The 24,362-nt window shown below is 39.6% G+C and overlaps 1 long non-coding RNA gene across 1 annotated transcript; it reads left to right on the top strand.

Annotated features, from left to right (window-relative positions):
• Window positions 1-693: 693 nt before the first annotated feature.
• Window positions 694-2,918, top strand: LOC133736941 (uncharacterized). The gene is made up of 3 exons (XR_009859771.1): window positions 694-940; window positions 1,356-1,432; window positions 2,674-2,918. It is a non-coding gene; the product is annotated as an uncharacterized LOC133736941 (long non-coding RNA).
• The last annotated feature ends 21,444 nt before the right edge of the window (window positions 2,919-24,362 follow it).

The raw sequence follows: 24,362 nt of genomic DNA on the forward strand, positions 1-24,362 counted from the left end.
ACATTCGATCAATTGATTCGGATAGAATTTGTCCAACTTTGATTTAATTTCAGAAACGATAAAATTTCATAATAAAATACGCTACCTCAATGATAACTGATATACAAAATCTTAGAAGAGGACGATTCACGTGTAGATAGTGTAAGACCCCGGAAATTCGTTATTAATTTCTAATGGTTTCCAGGAATTAGTAAAGTGTTCGGTTGTACGATTTCGTGGCTCGTGAATGGAGCGGAAGTGTTTCGGACGAATTATTAGTCGAAGAATACGGTTTTAGAGGGGTGACAATGGTTGACTTTTTATACGTTGGGTTTCTCCGAAAACTTCCTTCACGAAAGTCGTAGAGCGCGTCGATACGAGTTCGTGGACATGTGGAACGTGAAAATCGGAGTTAGTATGAAGAAGTTATGAAGATTTGAAGTTTGGGGATTTTTCTATAAATATAGAAAAAATCCGGATTTATTCAGAAATCCAGAAATTTTTCCATTTTGCGTTTCAGCCCCCCATTCTCTCCGTTCTCTCTCCTCTCCCACACAGCCGACCCGACCCGACGCCAGCGGCGCCGTTGCGCTTCCTCCGGCCACGACCCGGCGCTTCCCGCGTTCGCCGCGAGCCGCCCAGACGCCCCGTGGCGTCGCCTTGTTCTGTCACAGCCTCCAGGGCTGGATCGAAGCCCTCCACCGAGCCCCAAACCCGACCCGGCCGGAACTCCTCCACGCCGGCGTTGCACGGGCCGATCGTCCCCAGTTTTGAGTAGTCCTCTTCCTCCTGATCATCCCCATATAAGGCTTGCATCACGATTTGGGGTGTAGAGCGCTAGATCAAGGTTTGACTCTTTTGATGGCCCTGATTCGATCTAGGATCTGATCAGACGCACGAGATTAATCCAACTTCCAATCTTGATCTAGGACGATCTAGACCGAATCTCACTTTGCTCCAGGTATGAAAGTGGCTCATCTCTTCATTTTGAAAAAGTTTGTTGTTGGTCACTTTGCCATTGGAGGTGGTTGACCGGGCGTTGACCGCCACCGTTGACCGCTTGCTGACCCGTCGCTTGTGGCGGCGCGTGGCGGCGCGTCAGACCATATTTTTGTGTTCTGTTTTCAGTTTATGCATCTACGCATCGATACGGTCGTTTTGATATATTATAAGGTTATTTTGGAGAAGGTTGATGCATGCTAGGGTTTCGGTTTTACGTATTATCTTCAGTTTGCAATCCGCGAAGATCCGACCGTTGGATCTTCGTATAATTTTGATAGGATGATCCTAAGGGCGATCCGTGAGAATCTGACCGTTGGATCGTCGTTTGAGTGTGTTATGAATCAATTGCTAAGTTAGGATCGTATTTTGATTAGGTAATTGATGGTTTTGGTTGAGCGGACGGTTGTGATAGTGATTTTGGGCTGTATTGAAGACGCAGCAGGATTTGGAGGTGAGTAAATCTCACGGTGTTTCGGTTGATAAAGTAGTTACGTTTTAATTTAGTATATTTAATTGTTAGCATGAAAAATCATATTTATCAAAATAAATCATTTGTTTTAAAATATATGAACTTGATCGACAACGGTTCATGGGTAAGTGAAAACAATGTTTTGATATAAAATGATTTTCGAGAGGAATAATTTATAAAACTATAGTTGGTATTAGTGGTCATTCCTGCGTGAATGACTACGTATATATATATTTACGTGGAATATATAGATTGGATGGTGTGACATTGGTGAAGTAATGATGGTGATTTGATTGAATTGTTATTTGAGCATTACTCTTTAGAGGGTATAATTTATCTTATATGTTGAGTTGATTATGATAAAGAGTAATTGAGTAAAGTGCGATAGTTGAGTCGTTGAGATGAATTAAATGAGGAGTCGAGTGATTTTGAGGCAAATATTATCGTAAGGCTGAACCTTGGCCAAGGTGACACATTACGATTCAGTTACAGCTCTAGTCTGTCTGCCAATGTACTGCTTAGGGAATAACTTCGTGTTATTGTATGCCTTTGAGTACAATGTACTGCTTAGGGAATAACTTCGTGTTATTGTATGCCTTTGAGTACAATATACTGCTTGGGGAATAACTTTGTGTTATTGCATGCCCATAGGTATAATTGTTTAAAAGAGAGTGTTGGTGTCCTTTCTTTTGTCATTCTTGTGGGACTTGATTTCGAATGTATTGTTTGTTTTAATGTAATTTCCTGAACTAAACTATACGCAGGAATTACTATGATTGAATTGTGTGATTTTAGGTGATCTCCTGAACTAAGTTATATGCAGGGATTACCGCTTTTTCTATTGTTTGTTTTCATGTGATCTCCTGAACTAAGTTTCTATGCAGGGATTACTGATTTTGCTTAATTCTTATTGTGGGTATAGTTGTGGGTTGTGATCTGTAGTGATTGGAAAATGAGTTGGAGATTGTGGGAAGTGAGATAAAATGAATTGAGAGTCAGAGCATGTGGGTTTTAGTTGGGTTGAATTTATTGAGCATGATATTGATTAATTTGAACTTGATGTTTTTGTTGTGATAATTAAATATTGTTGCTTTAATTATCTCACGAATTGAGAAATTATAAGCATGAGTGACGTGAGTCATTTTAATTGAGTTTACTCATACGGGCTGAAAGGCTTACCGGGTTTGTTGTTTACATTCCCGGTGCACTATTCTATGGTGTAGGGGTTATTGTGCAGGTTTGAATATCGAGAGATCATTATCAAAGCTGAGGTGTACGTTCGATGGCGTGGACGTGGAAGGGTGCTCTTAGTTTTAAGTCTTCCGCTGGGTAGTGAGTTGTGGTGGTGTGTTTACTTATTGAATTGTCATTCAGTTTGATTTGTAAACTATCTGTAATGTAATATGTGACTCTAAAGAACGAGTCGGTATTGACATTGTGAGTTCAGTTTGTTTGTTACTTAGTTTAAATGAAAAATTTTCTATATGTGTTTTCTTGTGTTTGTTCTCGCGTTTCGGATTTGAATTTAATTATTCAAAATTCGGGGCGTGACAGATAGATTTGAATTTGGCAAATGACAAAATTTCATAATAAAATACGTTACCTAAATGATAACTGATATACAAAATATTAGAAGAGAATGATTCACATGTAGATAGATTTGAATTTGGCAAACGACAAAATTTTATAATCAAAATACGCTACCTCAATGATAACCGATAAATTAAATATAAGAGAATAATTCACATTCGAGTTGTTCCCAACTGAATTGTCAAACTAGTGACAAATCACAAAATTATTTGTATCACAATTAAAGAACGAGTATGTCACGCCCCGAATTTTGAACAAAGGAATTCAAATCCGAAACGCGAGAACAAACAATCACAAGAAGATTCTTAGAAAATTTTTCAAATAAACTAAGCAACAAACAAACTGAACTCACAATGTCAATACCGACTCGTTCTTTAGAGTCACATATTACATTACAATAGTGTACAAATTAAACTGAATATCAATTCAATAAGTAAACGCACCCTCTACACTCACAACACAGCGAAAGACTAGAACCAAGAGTACCCTTCCACGTCCACGCTACCGAACGTACACCACAGCTTTGATGACGATTGATAGATATTCTAACCTGCACAATAACCCCTACACCATAGAATAGTGCACCGGGAATGTAAACAACAAACCCGGTAAGCTTTTCAGCCCGTATGAGTAAACTCAAATAAAGTGACTCACGTCACTCATGCTTATAATTTCTCAACTCGTGAGATAAATTAAAGCAACAACATTTAACTCCACAAACACAACCAAACATATTATCACACTCGGTAACAATTAGTAATTCCTGCATCGAAAGTTTAGTTCAGGAGATTACTAAAGTCACCCAATTCAATTATAGTAATCCCTGCATCGAAAGTTTAGTTCAGGAGATCACTAAAGTCACCCAATTCAATTATCGTAATCCCTGCATCGAAAGTTTAGTTCAGGAGATCACTAAAGTCACCCAATTCAATTATAGTAATCCCTGCATCGAAAGTTTAGTTCAGGAGATCACAATTAAATCAACAATAGAATTCATAGCATTCCAATTCTCACATATGAATTCAGGAAAGAACATCAGAACATTCTCCGAAAACTACGTACTCATGATGCAGTAACGTCGTTACCACCATGAAGGTACGTAAACACACAGACTACACACCCATGATGCAGTAACCCAGTTACCATCATGAAACTATGCAAACACAGACTACACACCCATGATGCAGTAACCCAGTTACCATCATGAAACTATGCAATCACAGACTACACACCCATGATGCAGTAACCCAGTTACCATCATGAAACTATGCAAACACAGACTACACACCCATGATGCAGTAACCCAGTTACCATCATGAAACTGTGCATGCAACATGACTAGAGCTCTAACCATACCGTAACCCGTTGCCTCCGTCGAGGTTCAGTCTTACGATGACATTGCACCCAGGTTAACCACAGTAACTGTTTGGCTCCAGTTTTGTTGCAGCTGGTCAACAGTCTCTTTTCTGCGCGGGCGTGCCAGCACCGTTCGGGTGCGGTCGTCGGGGATGTCCCTTGACCTGACTTCTATCAAGCGATTGTGGACGAGGAGAGCACCAACCTCGTCGTGGGATTCTTTGCGCCTCGTGGCGAGGACTTTTGCTGAGCTTCTTGAAAATCACAATCGATACTCGATGTTGTAGATCGAGCAGAGCGAGAACCACCGGGAAGTGAGGAGAACTTGCTAAAGCGTGACTTTAGCTTGGCTGGGTTGCTAGGGCGTTACCCTTGCTTGGCTGGTTCCGTAACCGTTGTGGTCGCGACACTACAGTCGGCTCCCGAGGAGACTAGGACCGAAGTACGTTGACAGAGGGTTTGGTGGCACTGAAAGTCGGCTTCTGAGAAGACTAGGACTAGGAGTGTGATCACCGCTAAGAGAAAGAGAAGGAGAGGAGTTGCTCTTAGAGGAGTTGCTCTAGAGAGAACTTAGATCATCTTAGAGATGTTGTTGTTGAATGTGAATGTGTCTTGGTGTTGGTGTTTGGTCGCGGCACTACCGTCGGCTCCCGAGGAGACTAGGACCGAAGTACGTTGACAGAGGGTTTGGTGGCACTGAAAGTCGGCTTCTGAGAAGACTAGGACTAGGAGTGTGATCACCGCTAAGAGAAAGAGAAGGAGAGGAGTTGCTCTTAGAGAGGTTGCTCTAGAGAGAACTTAGATCATCTTAGAGATGTTGTTGTGTTGAATGTGAATGTGTGTTTTAGAATGAGAGGAGAAGGTGTTTATATAGGGAAGAAAAAGAAAAGTGAAATGATGAGTGGAAGAAAAATAATGAAAGTGGAGTATGAAAGTGATTTGTAAAATATGGAAAAGATAGAGAAATGATGAAATGAAAGCAAAGCATGAAGGTGCAACAACATGGAAGTGATGATGATCTATTAAAGAGATTGTAGAAGAAAAATATATCCAAGGAAAAAGAGAGAAGCATCTAGCTTTCTTCATGTGGGTAGGAAACATGAACATGTAAATATTGAGCTGTTTTTAGGTCACTTTCTGCCCCTTTATTCCTTCAATTATTTCTCCAACAAGCATTCCGATTTTGACTATGACCTCTTCATAACAAATGTTCCACTATGAGTGTAGATCACACTGGTCAAATTTCAGAGCTTTTCATATAGTGGTTGGGCCGGAAACGCTGCTGGACCTCTTACAGGTCCAGTTTTCCAGTTTTGCTTCTGTAGAAAATTGGACTGATTGTTTGAAGGCCTTCCACTCAAAAAAATCTCTGGCACTCTTCATAAGAAATTATCCTTGGTCTGTCTATAATGGATCTGCAGAGTTTCAGCTCATTTCAAGTTCATTTGGTCAGTCTGCCGCCCCTCCTTCCTTGTTTAGCTCGGTTTCTCCTAGCCGAAGTAGGAAAATGTGCTAAAGTTGACTTTTCATGTTTCCATGCTTCCATGCTTCCATAATAGGCTTTATTTAGCCTCTAAATATATATTTCGAACTTGTCGACAATATATAGCTTGAGCCACTGACATTGGCTCGATTTCTCCAAGACGTGCTTGTCAGGCCAAAATGTTCATTTTGGGTCCAAACATTGCCCCCCAGACCTCGAAGTCAAAGGTCTTCGTCTTGACTGAAGGGGTCTTGAATCAACACTACTCTTATAATGTTGTTGCTCCAAAGCCACTTGTATTGGCTTGACTAAAATTACTTGAACAGTGGCCTCTCTCCCTCTTAATTATATATAATGAGCATACATATATTAATCGCCAGTCTTCCTTCGCGAACCATCCTTTGCGAGGCCATGTAATTAAAACCACTTCGCTACCAACAATTCGTAACCCAGTTTTCGCCACAATTATTGGCAAAAATATTGATTTGACCTCCTCCACTGCTAATACCATACTAGGCATATTAAATGCCTCTTGTATATGTGCCCAGACCAATACCAATGGCCTCTTAAGTATATTAGCAAGTTCCAGCCACTATTAGGCAATAACACAATTTTTTGCATCCTCCGCGACGCACAAATTTGAAACTCTTTTTCTATTTTTGTATTTATTATTATTATTTTTTTTTAGACATTGTGAATCAAGGTTTAGACATGCAGCCCAAGTATAGTCGTCTAGACACAAATTTTCTATCAAATCCTTTGGGCAACCTTACTGAAATGACAGATGGGGGAGGGGGAACAATAGAGGCAGAATCCATTTTGGCATGAGCTACTCCCACATAGTGGTTTAGGCTCATTTGCACGCACTTCTGGATTCAAGAACCTGTCATGAACGTTGTCCCCTTTCTAGACACCATTTCACATAGGCTATACTTACTAAGATGAGAAAGGTCATAAGTGTGAAGACAGTTCAACAAGTGTTAATAAAAGCCTCTCTTAACCTTAAGGGACCTGAACTAGGCACCAATAAGGAGTTTTAGGCCAATATTAACAAAAGAGACTTCACCTATTCCGTTATGATTCACAAATGACGAAAATAAAAGTGAAAACTGAAAACTGACAGGAAATTAACAACAAAGCAAGGAGCTAGCAATGACACGTTTGGCTAACCTCTAGAAGACCATGGGGGAGGCCATCTATGCTTCATTCCACGCTCCGATGTATTAAAATTTGTAGGGTAAAAATCCCTCCTGTGAGAGCTTGTAGGAAAAGAACAAAGACACTTCTCGTTGAAGAATTGGAAGCAATTTGGCTCGTAGGAGGAGTAATCTTGCCCCCCAAGTATCTTTGTTGGCATAGCATTAGCCACAGATTGGCCATTATAGACGACCACTTGTTGGTTTGAATTCTCATGATCAAGAGCCTCAAAAACAACAATTTGGTCGCCTAGATCATATTTAATCACCGCTTGGCTATTAGAATTTTTAAGAAATTCCTTTTGGTGATCAACAGAATGAACATGGGCTCCATCTTGCCCCCCATGCATCTGATCAGTAGCCACGTATTTGGCTTGATCAGTGGAGAAATCAGCTATATGTTCAGAGACAATTTCATTGTCAGAAAAACATTCTTGTGGACCGTCTTCTCCATGCACAACCTCTGTGTAAGGCTGTGACTCAACAGTGAGACCCTTACGTTGATTGCCACCTATAGGCAAGTTAGTCTCAGAAATGACCTCTTCGCGAGCAGGTTCTGGAATCGTGAACTCATCGAGCCGTCGACGGTCCTCCGCGAGGGCTTTACTCAGATTCTCATGGTATGCGGTAGAATTCTTTTGAAGGATATCAAGCCGCTCTTCTATGCTCGCATTCTCTGGAATGGGAATGGGCACATAGCCTTCTATCGTCGCCATGACTTCAGGAATTTCTTTTGGTAAAGAATTTCCTCTGGCATCCCAATGATGGTGAACATAAAAAGACTCTGGTGTGGTCCCACTGGGCGTGCCAAAATGTTTGTTTTGAAGCCCGGTGGTTGAATGTCTTCAAGAGAAAAGAAATTCTAACCTTGTCCCACTGGGCGTGCCAAAATGTTTGTTTTGAAGCCCGGTGGTTGAATGTCTTCAAGAAAAGAAAAAAAATTCTAACCTTGTCCCACTGGGCGTGCCAAAATGTTTGTTTTGAAGGCCGGTGGTTGAATGTGCTTCAAGAGAAAAAACTTCTGATGTAGTCCCACTGGGCGTGCCAAAATGTTTGGCTCCAGTTTTGTTGCAGCTGGTCAACAGTCTATTTTCTGCGCGGGCGTGCCAGCACCGTTCGGGTGCGGTCGTCGGGGATGTCCCTTGACCTGACTTCTTTTCAAGCGATTGTAGACGAGGAGAGCACCAACCTCGTCGTGGGATTCTTTGTGCCTCGTGGTGAGGACTTTGCTGAAGTTTCTTCTTGTTCACACAATCGATACTCAATATTGCAGATTGAGCAGAGCGAAATCACCGGGAAGTATTGAGATCTTGCTAAAGCGTGACTTTAGCTTGGCTGGGTTGCTAGGGCGTTACCCTTGCTTGGCTGATTCCGTAACCGTTGTGGTCGCGGCACTACCGTCGGCTCCCGAGGAGACTAGGACCGAAGTACGTTGACAGAGGGTTTGGTGGCACTGAAAGTCGGCTTCTGAGAAGACTAGGACTAGGAGTGTGATCACCGCTAAGAGAAAGAGAAGGAGAGGAGTTGCTCTTAGAGAGGTTGCTCTAGAGAGAACTTAGATCATCTTAGAGATGTTGTTGTGTTGAATGTGAATGTGTGTTTTAGAATGAGACAAAACTCCCAATATGAAAGTTCTTCATCTCAACTCCAATTACAAATTTCATAACTACATCAAAGTCAGAATATAAGCCAAAAGAGTCGAATTTTACCTCACAAAATTTTCAGATCGGATGAACCCTAGTTTCAAAAGCTCCACAATTCGATCACCTCAGATCGAATCGTTGCAACCCACCTTAGGGGAAATGATCTACATCCTCAGAAGTGCAGAATCCCCTCAAGAATCACGGCAAAAGGTGGCCGGAGGAGGGAGAAAGACGGTGGGGAAAGGAGGTGATTTCCAGCTCGACTGCACCATGTTCTTCGACTTGTAGCGGCTACCACTTTGGTTATTTCCCGTCGATGTCTTCTACAAAGTTGTAATCGAGCTCAAGCCGAGAAAAATCCCTTTTGGAATCAACTCGATTGGAGGCCTGTGGAAGAAGATATGGCCGGACAAAGGTGAGCCCCGAATTTGGGCGATTTGTTGCAGCGCCGCCACTACTTCTCGGCGTTGCTGCGTCGTGCACGGTCCTACCCACACCGTGAAACTTCACGGAGATGAAGTTGGGACAGAGACGAAGAGATAGGGACAAGAATCTCGGCCTATGGTGGCCGGACGGCAGAGAACGAAGCCGGCGAAGTCGGCTGGGCGAAACTGGGCTCGGGAGCGAAATGGGGAGGAATTTCTGGAGTTCTGGAAATTCTGTCCTTCTTTGCAAATTTCCCAAATTTTCTTATATTTATAGAATTTTCCCAATTTTCAATTGCTCATAACTTTCTCATACGAACTCCGATTCTTGCGTTCCGCATGTTTACGAACTCATATCGACACGCTCTACGACTTTCGTGAAGGAAGTTTTCCGAGAATCCCAACGAATAAAAAGTCAACCTTTGTGACCCCCCTAAAACCAAAATATTCGACTAAATATTCGTCCGGAACACTTCCGCTCCGTCCACGAGCCACGAAACCGTCCAATACCCACAATTTAGATTCTGGAAAATAAATACGAATTTCCGGGGCATCACATTCTACCCTCCTTAAAGAAATTTCGTCCCGAAATTGAAGTACACTGGTCCACCAACAGATGCGGATATCTCGCTCTCAAAACCCACTCTAGATGCATTCACATTGTGCTGACTTCACAAAACCTTGACCAAGTCAACTTACTTATTTCGATGTCACTTTGTCAACCTATATAAAAACAACAGGTTCAACAACAAAGATCATGTCCCCCTCCACCTCGATCGCACCATGATCAATCACAAGTGATTCGTCATGGATATACTTTCTCGGTATGAACACACGAAAACATTTTGCATACCAGACATACAAGGAGGTAAGGCAAGCCTATATGCCAATTCTCCAACTTTCTCCACCATCTCAAAAGGTCTGACAACCTTGGTGTAAACTTCCCTTCTCGCCAAAAGTCACACTTCTCAAACTTGGCATAAAATTTTCCTCTTTCAGAACCTGTAGTACAATCCGAAGATGCTTATCATGATCCTCCAACGACTTGGAGCAAATCAAGATATCATCCATGAATACTACCACAAACATATCCAAGTGAGGATTGAACATGCGGTTCATCAAGTTCATATAGGTAGGAGGTGCATTGGTTAGACAAAAAGACATGACGACAAATCAAAATGTCCGCACATAATCCCAAAAGCCGTCTTAGGAACAACCTGCTCCTTATAGCAACATCTGAATTCGGACATCGATAACGAAATACCGATTGTCCAAGAACAGATAACACATTCTCACTTCTGCCTCTAGTCCTTAAATAAGATTGCTCTCATTGTGATGACTTTGCCAACTTAATAACAAGTCAAAAATTTTCACTCAACGTTGTTCTGTAGTCCCGTCTGGAATACAAACCGACTACAAACGATGGTCGCACCAACTTCCACTTCAACTCCACTACGATCACGCACGCTGAACCCTCATAGACTTTCTTCTCCAGCTTGGCACACCAAGACATTCCCCAACAGATAATCTAGAAGACGAGGTAACCATAAACACCAAAGCTCCACCTCACATCATAACGCAACAGGTCCGACATACCTCAGTCTTAACTTCACATTTGAAGTTAAAACTGCATGCCTTAAACATCACCTCCAACACCTGATTCACTCGTTCAGTCCGTCCAACAATCTGCGGATGAAATACTACACTCACACTTCGAGTAATTCCTCATAGCATTCTAGAATAGTCCCCACTCCACACGTACGACATGTCTAGGTCAAACATCTGATACAGGTACAATACCTAGCATCACTACACTCCGACACTCTACCACTCCACTTGATGATCATTCAAACATTCTATGCGTCACAACTTCTGTAATTGCAGCACATCACTAGGTTCCGCACAGTAGGAACACTAGGAGATAAAGCAACTCAAATGCTGAATCTCCACTTCTCACCAAACTCGCAACAAGTTTAGCGAACCTTAGTCTTAACTTCACTTTGAAGTTCAAAACAAATGCCTTCAACATACCCTCAATCACTTGATTCATTTGATCAATCCGTCACTCAATCTGTGGGTAAAATGATACACCCGCATCTCGAGTGATCCTTGTGGCATTCTAGGATAGTCTCGAAACTTCGAAATGAAATTTGCCTTGACCCACAATTAATAACAACACCCTACCTAGTATCACTGCACTAGTCATCCTCACCACAGCACTTGGTGGTATCACAACCATCTCCAGAATTCCATTCCCGTACACAACCCAACAACGGCATCTGAAACTACTGCACTATACGCAGACTACTCAAGAGTCCAGAAATCTGTTATCACAACAGTATATGTAACACCTCGTTGATAATGTTACTCTAGCACTACGAGAATTTGGAAAAGAAATCTGCCATTCACTCGAATCAATAATACAACATTCTTTTACAATCGACCTTTCATAAAATCACAACAAGTTCTGCATGCATCAAAATCACACAGAAACTTATTCATAAAGACAACAGAGCATGCATCACAATTCAATAGGTGTTCTACCACCTCAGAACACAAAATCATGCTAAGGTCTAACCTCAACTAACCCACGCACAAATCATCACATGGCACTGCACACATAATTATCGTCACACAGCCCACTACCCAGTACTACCACAAAATCACACAAGCACTGCTACAAAGGCTGCCACACAATCTCAACTACCACAACCATGAAGGGTGCATCACGCAACCAACCACTCACAACAGGCAGTCACCCTCAAAAGTCTAACTACAGACATCAAGCAGAAATCCAACACCACACAATATAAAGATGTATCACCAAAACAATTCATTCTCAAAAGCACACCAATAAAACAAGTCACCCAATGATCTAGCTAGAATCATCTGAGTCAACCAACACAAAACAAATGTGTAGAAAAACAATGCTTCACTAAAATCAAGGATTAATAAATACTAAACACCTCCCATTCTGAAACATCTCAAGGCTCTACCTGCCTAACGAGTGTAGTCAAACTAAGTTCAGCAGCTACACCAATTGAAGTCTACTTATGGGTCCTCTGCCCTTTCCAGGACCCACCCTGAGTACTTGACGCACTACTGCTCTCTGTAACTATCTTTCCCCCTTTTCTTAGAATCCTCCGTAGTTGTCATCTCCTTCCAAGACGTCTAGAGTTCCTGTATAATGCCAAAGCACTAGCAAGGATGAGTGCTACATGATGCAACTGAAAAAGAACCACTCCCACTTTGATCACTAGACTCAGTTCCCCCTTGGAACTTCCGCGTCAAGAACACTGGATCTATCGGCCAAACAAACCGATACAACCACAAGAACCTGGCCTCATAGTCCCTGACACTCTTAATCCCTTGAACTAGAGTAATTGATGTCAAACTCCAATTTCTCCATCACTGGAGCAGAAAGGTATATGTCCCGGAAGAGTTCCACGAAACCCTCCCAAGTCATGGTGGCTATATTCCTAATCCTCAGCACAAAATCCTACCAACGTCTTACTTCACACTCGAGGAGGAACGTAGCTACCTCTTTCTTCTTCATGTCGTTACAGACGACCATATCAAAGTAGGTCTCCATGTTTTCGATTCATTGATCGGCCAACAGGAAATCTGAACCAACTTGAAATCCCCTTGCCCTAGTCTAGTGACCTCCTTAGTCAACCTAGATAGGCGAGTAGCATCAACTGCCTCAACAACAAATGAAACAAGTTGTACTACATTCTCCACAAGATAGAACTCCTCCTAAGATGAAACCATACCTTTACCCCTAGTCGGGCCTCTCTGAAGATTCATCACCTAGTGGACATAGCGTCACCACAAAGCATTCTCAAAATCACACTAAGAACTCAAACTTCACACAAGATTAGCATAGATACCTCGGAGTCACCTTAAACACATAATAGTATGCCGAATAAAATGCTCCACTAAGACACCACGCTATTAAACAAAATATCTATCCCTAATAAGTGCATTCCACCCAATACCTCTATCGATTCAACTTAGGGAGACACAACTACAATCGATCAAATACTTATACCGATATTAGATACAAGCACAAGTCAAACGCCATGACCTTAACCAACCAACTTCAATCGTATAAAAGGACATTGTTTCCATGAAACAATCCTCGCCAACTCCACCAGAGTTTAATCCAGAGGTTCCCATTCCTCAAAGACAACAACTCAAAGGAGCTATACAAAGCTCCACCACCTCACCTACAGGACAAACCTAAAGTTCCAAAGACTTATGCCCTGACTGACACCTAACACTCCGACATACCCAATGATTATATCAGTACTGAAGAGCATCAGATGGGGATCCGCTGCAGACGGGCCATCACTCGAGTAGTACTGACAATCACCAAATATGTACCTTACGCTCTGATACCAAAATGTCACGCCCCGAATTTTGAATAAAGGAATTCAAATCCGAAACGCGAGAACAAACAATCACAAGAAGATTCTTAGAAAAATTTTCAAATAAACTAAGCAACAAACAAACTGAACTCACAATGTCAATACCGACTCGTTCTTTAGAGTCACATATTACATTACAATAGTGTACAAATTAAACTGAATATCAATTCAATAAGTAAACGCACCCTCTACACTCACAACACAGCGAAAGACTAGAACCAAGAGTACCCTTCCACGTCCACGCTACCGAACGTACACCACAGCTTTGATGACGATTGATAGATATTCTAACCTGCACAATAACCCCTACACCATAGAATAGTGCACCGGGAATGTAAACAACAAACCCGGTAAGCTTTTCAGCCCGTATGAGTAAACTCAAATAAAGTGACTCACGTCACTCATGCTTATAATTTCTCAACTCGTGAGATAAATTAAAGCAACAACATTTAACTCCACAAACACAACCAAACATATTATCACACTCGGTAACAATTAGTAATTCCTGCATCGAAAGTTTAGTTCAGGAGATTACTAAAGTCACCCAATTCAATTATAGTAATCCCTGCATCGAAAGTTTAGTTCAGGAGATCACTAAAGTCACCCAATTCAATTATAGTAATCCCTGCATCGAAAGTTTAGTTCAGGAGATCACTAAAGTCACCCAATTCAATTATAGTAATCCCTGCATCGAAAGTTTAGTTCAGGAGATCACAATTAAATCAACAATAGAATTCATAGCATTCCAATTCTCACATATGAATTAAGGAAAGAACATCAGAACATTCTCCGAAAACTACGTACTCATGATGCAGTAACGTCGTTACCACCATGAAGGTACGTAAACACACAGACTACACACCCATGATGCAGTAACCCAGTTACCATCATGAAACTATGCAAACACAGACTACACACCCATGATGCAGTAACCCAGTTACCATCATGAAACTATGCAATCACAGACTACACACCCATGATGCAGTAACCCAGTTACCATCATGAAACTATGCAAACACAGACTACACACCCATGATGCAGTAACCCAGTTACCATCATGAAACTGTGCATGCAACATGACTAGAGCTCTAACCATACCGTAACCTGTTGCCTCCGTCGAGGTTCAGTCTTACGATGACATTGCACCCAGGTTAACCACAGTAACCTTCAGAATTCAGCCATTTAAAGAAATCCCACCCGACTCTCAATTGTCACATCATAATTTCAATAACTCATTCAACAATATAAGTCCTCAAATTTAATTCCGGCATAAGTGGAAGTTCAATTCAATAATGTGAATGAAAACACCAAAATTCTACATATCACAATGCCACACCATCCAGATATATATATACCACGTAAATATATATATACGTAATCATCCACACAGGAATGACTACTAATACCAACTATAGTTCACACACTTTAAAACCAAGAAATTCATTTTATACTTAAATTCATTTTTTTACCTGGGAGCCGTAGCCCTATGAACCGTAGTCGATCGAGTTCATATTATTTCAAACAAAGCATTAAATTTGAAAACGATTTACAATTATCACAACAATTCCAACAATTAAATAATTCGGTTCGTAAATGAACCATGTGAGATTTACTCACCTTAAAGTTCCGCTGCGTCTTCTCTAACAGTCAAGATAAAATACCGGATGTACTGCCAATCACCTAAAGCAAGTACAACCCCGATTCAGTACACGAATTAACAAAAACCATTTAATTCCGACACTCCCGAAACACACTAAAAATCCGAAAGTGACGCCAATCGAGGCGAAACTTCATCCGAGACCACCCGAGGTCTCCGGAATACTTAAACGATCAACATATCAAAACTACAAGTCGATCGGATGTCCGGATCCTCACGGATCGAAAATCAATCAAACCGAGAATCCTATAACTTTGAAAATTCACAACTTAATCATACGATATCCAAAATTTATGAATTATATGTGCAAACGATCGTATTGACACGTAGAACACAAGAAAGGACAGAAACTGTTCTTGGGGTGGCCGGAAGTGGCCGGAAACCACCACCACAGTGGCGGCGCCGCCGCCCACCCAAAGTCAAAATTAGACAAAACTCCCAATATGAAAGTTCTTCATCTCAACTCCAATTACAAATTTCATAACTACATCAAAGTCAGAATATAAGCCAAAAGAGTCGAATTTTACCTCACAAAATTTTCAGATCGGATGAACCCTAGTTTCAAAAGCTCCACAATTCGATCACCTCAGATCGAATCGTTGCAACCCACCTTAGGGGAAATGATCTACATCCTCAGAAGTGCAGAATCCCCTCAAGAATCACGGCAAAAGGTGGCCGGAGGAGGGAGAAAGACGGTGGGGAAAGGAGGTGATTTCCAGCTCGACTGCACCATGTTCTTCGACTTGTAGCGGCTACCACGTTGGTTATTTCCCGTCGATGTCTTCTACAAAGTTGTAATCGAGCTCAAGCCGAGCAAAATCCCTTTTGGAATCAACTCGATTGGAGGCCTGTGGAAGAAGATATGGCCGGACAAAGGTGAGCCCCGAATTTGGGCGATTTGTTGCAGCGCCGCCACTACTTCTCGGCGTTGCTGCGTCGTGCACGGTCCTACCCACACCGTGAAACTTCACGGAGATGAAGTTGGGACAGAGGCGAAGAGATAGGGACAAGAATCTCGGCCTATGGTGGCCGGACGGCGGAGAACGAAGCCGGCGAAGTCGGCTGGGCGAAACTGGGCTCGGGAGCGAAATGGGGAGGAATTTCTGGAGTTTTGGAAATTCTGTCATTCTTTGCAAATTTGCCAAATTTTCTTATATTTATAGAATTTTCCCAATTTTCAATTGCTCATAACTTTCTCATACGAACTCCGATTCTTGCGTTCCGCATGTTTACGAACTCATATCGACACGCTCTACAACTTTCGTGAAGAAAGTTTTCCGAGAATCCCAACAAATAAAAAGTCAACCTTTGTGACCCCCCCTAAAACCAAAATATTCGACTAAATATTCGTCCGGAACACTTCCGCTCCGTCCACGAGCCACGAAACCGTCCAATACCCACAATTTAGATTCTGGAAAATAAATACGAATTTCCGGGGCATCACAGAGTACAACAATCTCCGCCTGATAAGTTAAATACCAAGATTCGATAGATTGAGAACCTCTTGCATCCCAGCCTAGTAAGAATTTATGGCGAGTTATCTCCATTATAACCAACAAAGGCATATTCTAATACTAACAAAATTTTTAAAAATATACGTAAAATAAAAATTTCATAACTGTATCCAACAGAATTTGTGTATGCGATAAATGACAAAATTAATCATTTCATAACTAACAATGCCGTTAAATGCATCTCCGCCTAATTAATCAAACACCAAACTACAAGACAATTTGAAATCAAGACTAAACAGTCTCCAACCGGTTTTGCGAACCCTAACAGGATTTGACAACCAACAAATTGACTCATGAAATCCCTAATACCTTGAGTAAATAAGTAGCTAAGATTCATTAGCTAAACAATGGTAGTTTCAATCAATATATATTGAGTTTCTTCTTATATAAAAACCATAGCTACTTTGATTTAACAACTCTAGCTCAAAGTATACGAATAACAATTCAAGTAATAAATAAGGGAGATCGACCATAACAAATTACTGAAATTAGAGAGAAAAGGAGACAATATTTAAGAAGAAATAAAGGGAGAGAACAAAGGAGTATAACTTTGGAAGGAACTCTCGTAAAGGGGGAGGGATCACTAGAGTGGAGGATGAGAGCTATGGTTAGGTGTGAAGCTGCTTGACACGTCCGGACAGATTAGCATTTTCCAAGACCATTGCCTTCTAGAGTTCGAGGGCAAAAACTATCTATTTGTGCTAAACCAAAATAAATGAATACCAAATCTCCCAGCACGGTGTATTATTTCAATAAAGTACTATATGTTCTTCGAATTCTTTCATGAACTTACTCGTATATCTATATTATTATTAAGAGAAGAGAGTTTGTTAACAAAAATCTCGATTTTGACAGAAATGACCCTAAAATATTAATAAACTTTAAGAATTAATTAAATCAGAAGGATAATTAAGACATTTACAAAATATATTTTTATTTTAAAAAAAAAGGTATCCACAACCCACTTTTCTCTCCCATTATCTTAACTAACTCCGATTTTTTCTTTTTTATTTTCTGAAAAAAATAAAAATAATTTGAATGCACATGCAGAGCATGTGTGGAGAAAGACTAGTTATCTTAATAAAGTAACTGGTTACATTACCAATATTAGTCAAATATATGTAAATTTATTTGATTTTCTCAATGTAATTGTTACGTTATAAATGTTAGTTAATACACTATACTCATTGGTTTATAAAATATTACTACACACAAAATACAACACAAGATATGCAAATTTATTTGATTTTCTCTCAATGTAACTGTTACGTTACAAATGTTAGTCAATACTCTATACTCACTAATTTATAAAATATTATCAAACATCGGAAACAACATGAAATTGAATGATCTTTGGCTTAGACTAGAATTATGATAGAGATTAAGATTAGAATTAGGGATTAACATGAAGTGTATTACTATACTTATGAAGAAGCTTCCACCACAGCATAAAAGAGAGGCTTTCACAAACATGGTATAGTATTTACTTGACGCATAGTAGAATGCAAAATCTTTCCGACTTGACAAACCAAAATAATTTCACAGTCCAGAAATTTCTCGTTTCCTTCTTTGCCCATCCAGCACCCACGTTTTACATGATTAGAGCAAATCCAACCAAACCAAAAATAATTGTATCCTTATGTAACCTTAACAGACTCTAAAAAAAAAAAAATCCTTATATAACCGATTTTGTAGAGGTCCCCAGAATAAACTGGGCACAGAGAATACCTGCTCCAAAGTAGCCATTAAAGTTTGTAATAGCTTGTTAAAGAAACAGAGCTAGAGCTGGAAAGGTAAATTGATAGAGAAATTGTATTGTATTGAATTGACTCAAATTACATGAATAGTTACATATATTTATACAAGCTATAGAGAATTCTAGATTGGTGTAGACACTTTGAGATACTTTCACTTGTGAATGCATAGTACTGTGCAGTATGAGTCTTGGCAGTATATGTGAAGGATAGGCACGCTTATGCTTTTTTATCAGTGTTCTTGGCTGTATGTTGGGGATTGCATTCTTTGTGTGCATCTACATCACTGGTCATGTGTTCATGCTGGTGTAGAGTGATCATAGTGTTATTACTTGTTATGTATGGCAGTTTTCTGCGCGAAATAGACTTTCAGGTACAAACAGGTAACAACTGGTATTCTTTTGGTCTGTTTTGAGGGTGCATGATAATGGCACATGGACATGTAATATTATTTGGTGAGCTAATTGTCCCATGTTATTAGTTTCCTGTTCTGTTGTTCTGTGTGTCTGGTGGTTGAGTTAAAGAGTGCTTCTAGATTCTGTTGTTTTTCCTCTTGTTTGACTAGTTTATTTTCTTGTTTGTCTATGTACTGTTGTCTGTGGCTGCTACTCTATTTTTCTGATTAAAATGTTCATTTATATTTGTTTTGTCTATAATTTGTTTATCACTTTTTATGATTGAACAAATTGTGGGATTAGCAAAGGCAATGATAAAGCACAGTTTGAAGATTGAGGGCTTGGATGAAGAGTTTTTCTATTGGAACCTCCAAATTTACTCACTTGACCTCCTTGCTTTTTACACCTCCTATCAAATTTTCAAATACTAAATTTACTCACTAAACCTCACTCAAGTTCCTGAAATAACCTCACTCATATAATTTGCAAACAAACTATTAATTACATATTCATTCCTTAATCAGATTACATAAATCTCTTATCTAATAAAAAAGAAACTCAAACACAAGGTATTGGGCTTTAAAACTTAATTTCTAATAAAAAAGAATTGTTTTTTTTTTTACTTGTTATTTTTTTTCTCTTGTAGATGTGCAAAAAAAAAAAATGAAGAGTAATTTTTCTTAATGTTTAATTTTTTTCTCTATTTTCTGTACCTCATGATTAATTATTTAATAGTTTTTTAGATTTTTTTTTACTGCTAGCTCTTTTTTTTTTTTGTAAATATAATGAATAGACTGGGATTCAGGTCATAAAATGATTTCTTTTGTTATCCCTCACCAATATGCGTTCAACATATATGATGATAGGAATTTTTATGTCACATGATCTTGATTGTAGTTTTAATTCTTATTAAATATATATAAATGCTTTAATGAGTATGTAGTGAAATTGGAAAATGAAAATAGATAAGGAAAATAGTAAAGAATAATTGGAAAGTCTAGAGAAATTAAATATAATATTTTTTTGGTATAATTATTGTCCTTAATAGTCATTTTATAAGAGGTTATATATGTCATTTAATAATTCATAATAGAGTGAGGTCAACTGAGTAGATTTGGAGGTCCCAATAGAAACACTCTTAGATATATCATCTAATAATAAAGTTTACACGATAATTATATGTGATGTCTTACAAATAAATCAAAGGATTATATATGATTTAAATTGGTAGCTATAAAAGGATATGAAGTGAAGTGACTTGATCACTAATGAGGTGCATATGGTAAGTGATAGATTCTCTTTGATGTATGGATTTTATCATATGGCATCTACAAAAGTCAAGGTCCCTGTTCTCCCAATACTACTCTCGCCCCGTTGAGAAATAGAACAGACCACTGTTGGAGATAGTAGAAGACTTTATCTTACCGAATCTTTGCTTGAAGAAGATAGACTCTATAGATATTCATTCTATCTATGAATATTTGTAGTCATTTAAAATGTTTTGTATTTGTATCCAAGGACCAAAATATCGAGTTTCGAGGAAATATCGATGGTCCCGGAAACGGAAATTTCGACGGAAATATCGAGGATATATCGATTTCGGTAAATAATCAAGAAAAATGATGGAAATTTAAAGAAAAACATGGAAATTTTAAATGAAACTTTTAGATATGTTTATTTAATCAATTATCTACTATATTTAAAAAAAAAAACAAAAAATCTTGAATAAGTGTTATTATATAGTGAGCTACAATAATCTAAGGTGAAATATTATATGTAGGATCACTGACAAGTAAAGATTTACTTTAAACATCTCATTTTTTTCTATAGCTGAAAAACTCAATTACGCTTTATATACATTTTTTGTACATAATACAGTGCATATTCAAATATAGAGTAAAATTTTAAAAAGTCGTTGTAAATTTTTGAACGGCTAATAAATCTAAAATAGTCATAAATTTTGAAAATTGGTTATTGATTAAATATTTCTATATTCATAAAAAACAGAGTTGATAGTTTACATCATATATAGATAAGTCGCAAAATATAAACCAAGTGGAGGTGTAACAAGGATGGCTAAGTCATCTATTTGTTTCTTAGCCAAGCAGGGTTCGAATCCCAGTCTTGTTGGCCTGTAATTGCCTTTTTGATTGAAGTTTAAGTGGGAGAGAGATAAGGAAGGAGCACGTGGCCTCAAGTGGGAGAGAAATAAAGGACACGTGGCAGGTATGTGGACGAGTAGTAGGAATATTCTCTATAATCTCGTACATATCGAGCAATTTCGCGAAATATCCCGAAATTTCGGGAAATATCGATAATTTCGCGCAAAATTAATTGATAAGTGAAAGATATATCGGGACATGAAAAAAACGAAATTTTCGCTGAAATTTCGGCGATTTTTTCGATTTTTTAGTCCTTGTTTGTATCTCTATCTCTATGCAGATTATGACATGTTCATATTTATTATGTGATCTTACATAATCAACACCGTAGAAGTTATAAGTTCAATTCTAATGAAAACTCAACTGGTGCCACTTCTGCGTCCCTAAGAGCACCAATTGGCCTGAATATTGTTTCACATCAATGGTTCCCATACTAAGACAACTCTAGGGCCGAAATAGATGCAAGCAACGTGTGGTGCACTCAACTATTCAGTGTTGGCTCCTCTTTAGAAATTGTCATGGAGTAAGACTTTAATGCACTAAGGAGTAAAATATTTTTATTGATGTTGTCAATCAAAAGCTTTGTCACCTACAGAAAACCCAATACGTTGTGTAGCCATGTAATTTAAAAGTAAGAAATGTAGAATATTCTGTAAATATTTACTTTCTTTGTATGTGTAGATTATGTACTCTGTATAGTTGTAGGAGATTCTTTTCCTATTAGGATTTCACTTGTATCTCTATATATACCTCTTATTCGGAGGTGAATAAAATATTGAAGCATTCTAAACACATTGAATTCTTATTTTCTACTTGGTATCAGAGCAGGCTCAATACCTGCACTGTGTTCCTCTGAAACCCGAAACCCGAATTTCTATCTGATCATATCAATTTTCTTTACCATCCGAAGGTTATTTCTAAACTGCCACAATCATCACGTGGCTATTTCAGCCTTGAACACTGTAGCACAAAAGCATCACTTGGGTAGCTGCCACGCTGACATCACACCACCGAAATTGCTGCACCTCCTTTGATTGAGTACTAGCTGACAAGAATTGCTGCACACTTCTTTGATTAAGTACTTGCTGACAAAGCCTTGTTTGATTAAGTACTAGCCGACAAAACCTTGCTGCATACCTCCTTTTTTGGTCACGTACAGGTTGTTTGTTTTTTGCTCAATGGAAGACGATGCTGCCACTCTTGCACTCCACAACATACCTCCAATCATCAATCATTATCATACCACCGCTCAAGATAATTCAGCGTTTCCAACTGGCATTGCCTTGAATGAATCCAACTATACCATATGGGCACCTCTTATGAAGATGAGGATTGGAGCACAAGGAAAGCTCGGCTACCTCACTGGGGCCAGAGCTGCACCAGAGGAGAACTCGGCTGAATTTGAAGTTTGGGCCACAGACAATGAAAAAGTGAAGAGTTGGCTCATTGATTCTATGGAGCCATCACTCATGAATCGGTATATCCGACTCCCAACTGCCAAAGATGTTTGGGAAGCTGTTGAGAAGACATTCTATGATGATTCTGATGAAACCAGGATTTTTGAATTAAACAAAAAGTGCTTTGGAGCGAAACAGAATGGCCGAACTCTTCCTACCTACTACAATGAATTGGTGGGAATGTTTCAGGAGATTGATCAGCGTATGGCCTCTCAAAATAACACTGTGGATGTAGTTGTTCAAGAAACTACTGCCATGGCAAGGATGCGAGTTCACATGTTTCTTAGTGGACTCGATTTAGAGTATGATCAAGTCCGTGGTGAGATTCTGCGCAAAGACCCGAAATTCGACTTGGAGCAAAGCTATGCATATGTTCGAAAAGTGCATTCTGAGAGGCAGGCAATGGGACATGCCTCTGAATCCTCTGCCATGGCTGTCCAACGCAAACAAGGGTCCTCCGAAATTCGACTACTGAATCCTCTGCCATGGCTAGCACTATCATGTATTGTGACCTTTTATCCCTCTTTCTGTATATTTCAGGACATTCTGACTCGGCCGATTCTTGGTTATGGTGTTAGAAGGGGGAAACTCTACTACTTGGATCTGACAGAAAGTGGAGAGCAACAGTTGTTAGGACAAGTAAATCAGGTCAATGGAGTAGAGAATGCTAAGGCAACAGTGTGGCTGTGGCATCGTCGTTTGGGTCATCTATCTTTTAGCTATCTTAAGAAACTACAACCTCATTTGTTTTCAGTTATTAGTGATTCAGATTTTCGTTGTGATATATGTGAACTGGCCAAGAGTCATCGAATTTCATATTCACCTAGTTTTAATAAAAGTCCCATTCTGTTTATGAAAATTCATTCTGATGTCTGGGGTCCTGCTAAGATCCCTTCTCTTTCTGGAGCTCGATATTATGTGACTTTTATTGATGATTGTACTCGTATGACTTGGGTGTCTCTATTGAAGAACAAGAGTGATGTATGTTCCATGTTCAAGGATTTTCACAAGATGGTGTCTACACAGTACAAACAGGCTATTCGAGTTTTCCAATCGGATAATGGCGGAGAATATGTTAATGGTCCTATGCAGGAGTTTATGCAATCTCATGGAATTCGACATCAAACCTCGAATTGGTATACCCCTTAACAAAATGGATTGGCAGAAAGGAAGAATCGACAGTTACTTGAAGTTGTCCGTGCGTCTTTGTTTGGCATGCATGTACCTCATGAATATTGGGGAGAGGCTGTGAAGTCTGCTGCCTACCTCATTAATCGTACTCCTTCTCGGGTGATTGAATTTCAAAACCCTCAGCAGCAACTTCAGAAGCTTCTTTCACTTCCGTCGTTACCTAACCTGGAACCTCGTGTGTTTGGATGCGTAGCCTATGTTCATATTCCTAAGCCTCAACACAGCAAGCTTGATCCCCATGCCCGTAAGTGTATGTTTGTTGGCTATGCTGAATTTCAGAAGGGTTATCGATGTTATGATCCTCTTACTGGAACTATGCATGTCTCTCTTGATGTTGCGTTTCGTGAATCCGAGCCTTATTATTCAGGGGGAGATTCGAAGTCTTCCCTTCATGGGGAGAGAGGTTGTGAAGGAAATCCTCGGGATTTATTTGCATTTGAAGAATTTAAAGAATTAGAAGCTCTGGAATATTCTAAATTTGGAGTTGGGAATCCTCCAACACCGGTTGAGAACGAAACTGGCATTACTGACATTGGGAACGAAATTGATGAAGTAGTAGGAAACGGAAAAGATGGAGTACGTAGTTGGTGGTGGACCCGTAGGGACTGATGTTGACGTTGGGGCAATAGGAAACGGAAAAGATGGAGTAGTTGGTGGTG

The sequence above is a fragment of the Rosa rugosa genome, chromosome 3, assembly GCF_958449725.1.
Source record: "Rosa rugosa chromosome 3, drRosRugo1.1, whole genome shotgun sequence".
Classification (NCBI taxonomy): Eukaryota; Viridiplantae; Streptophyta; class Magnoliopsida; order Rosales; family Rosaceae; genus Rosa; species Rosa rugosa.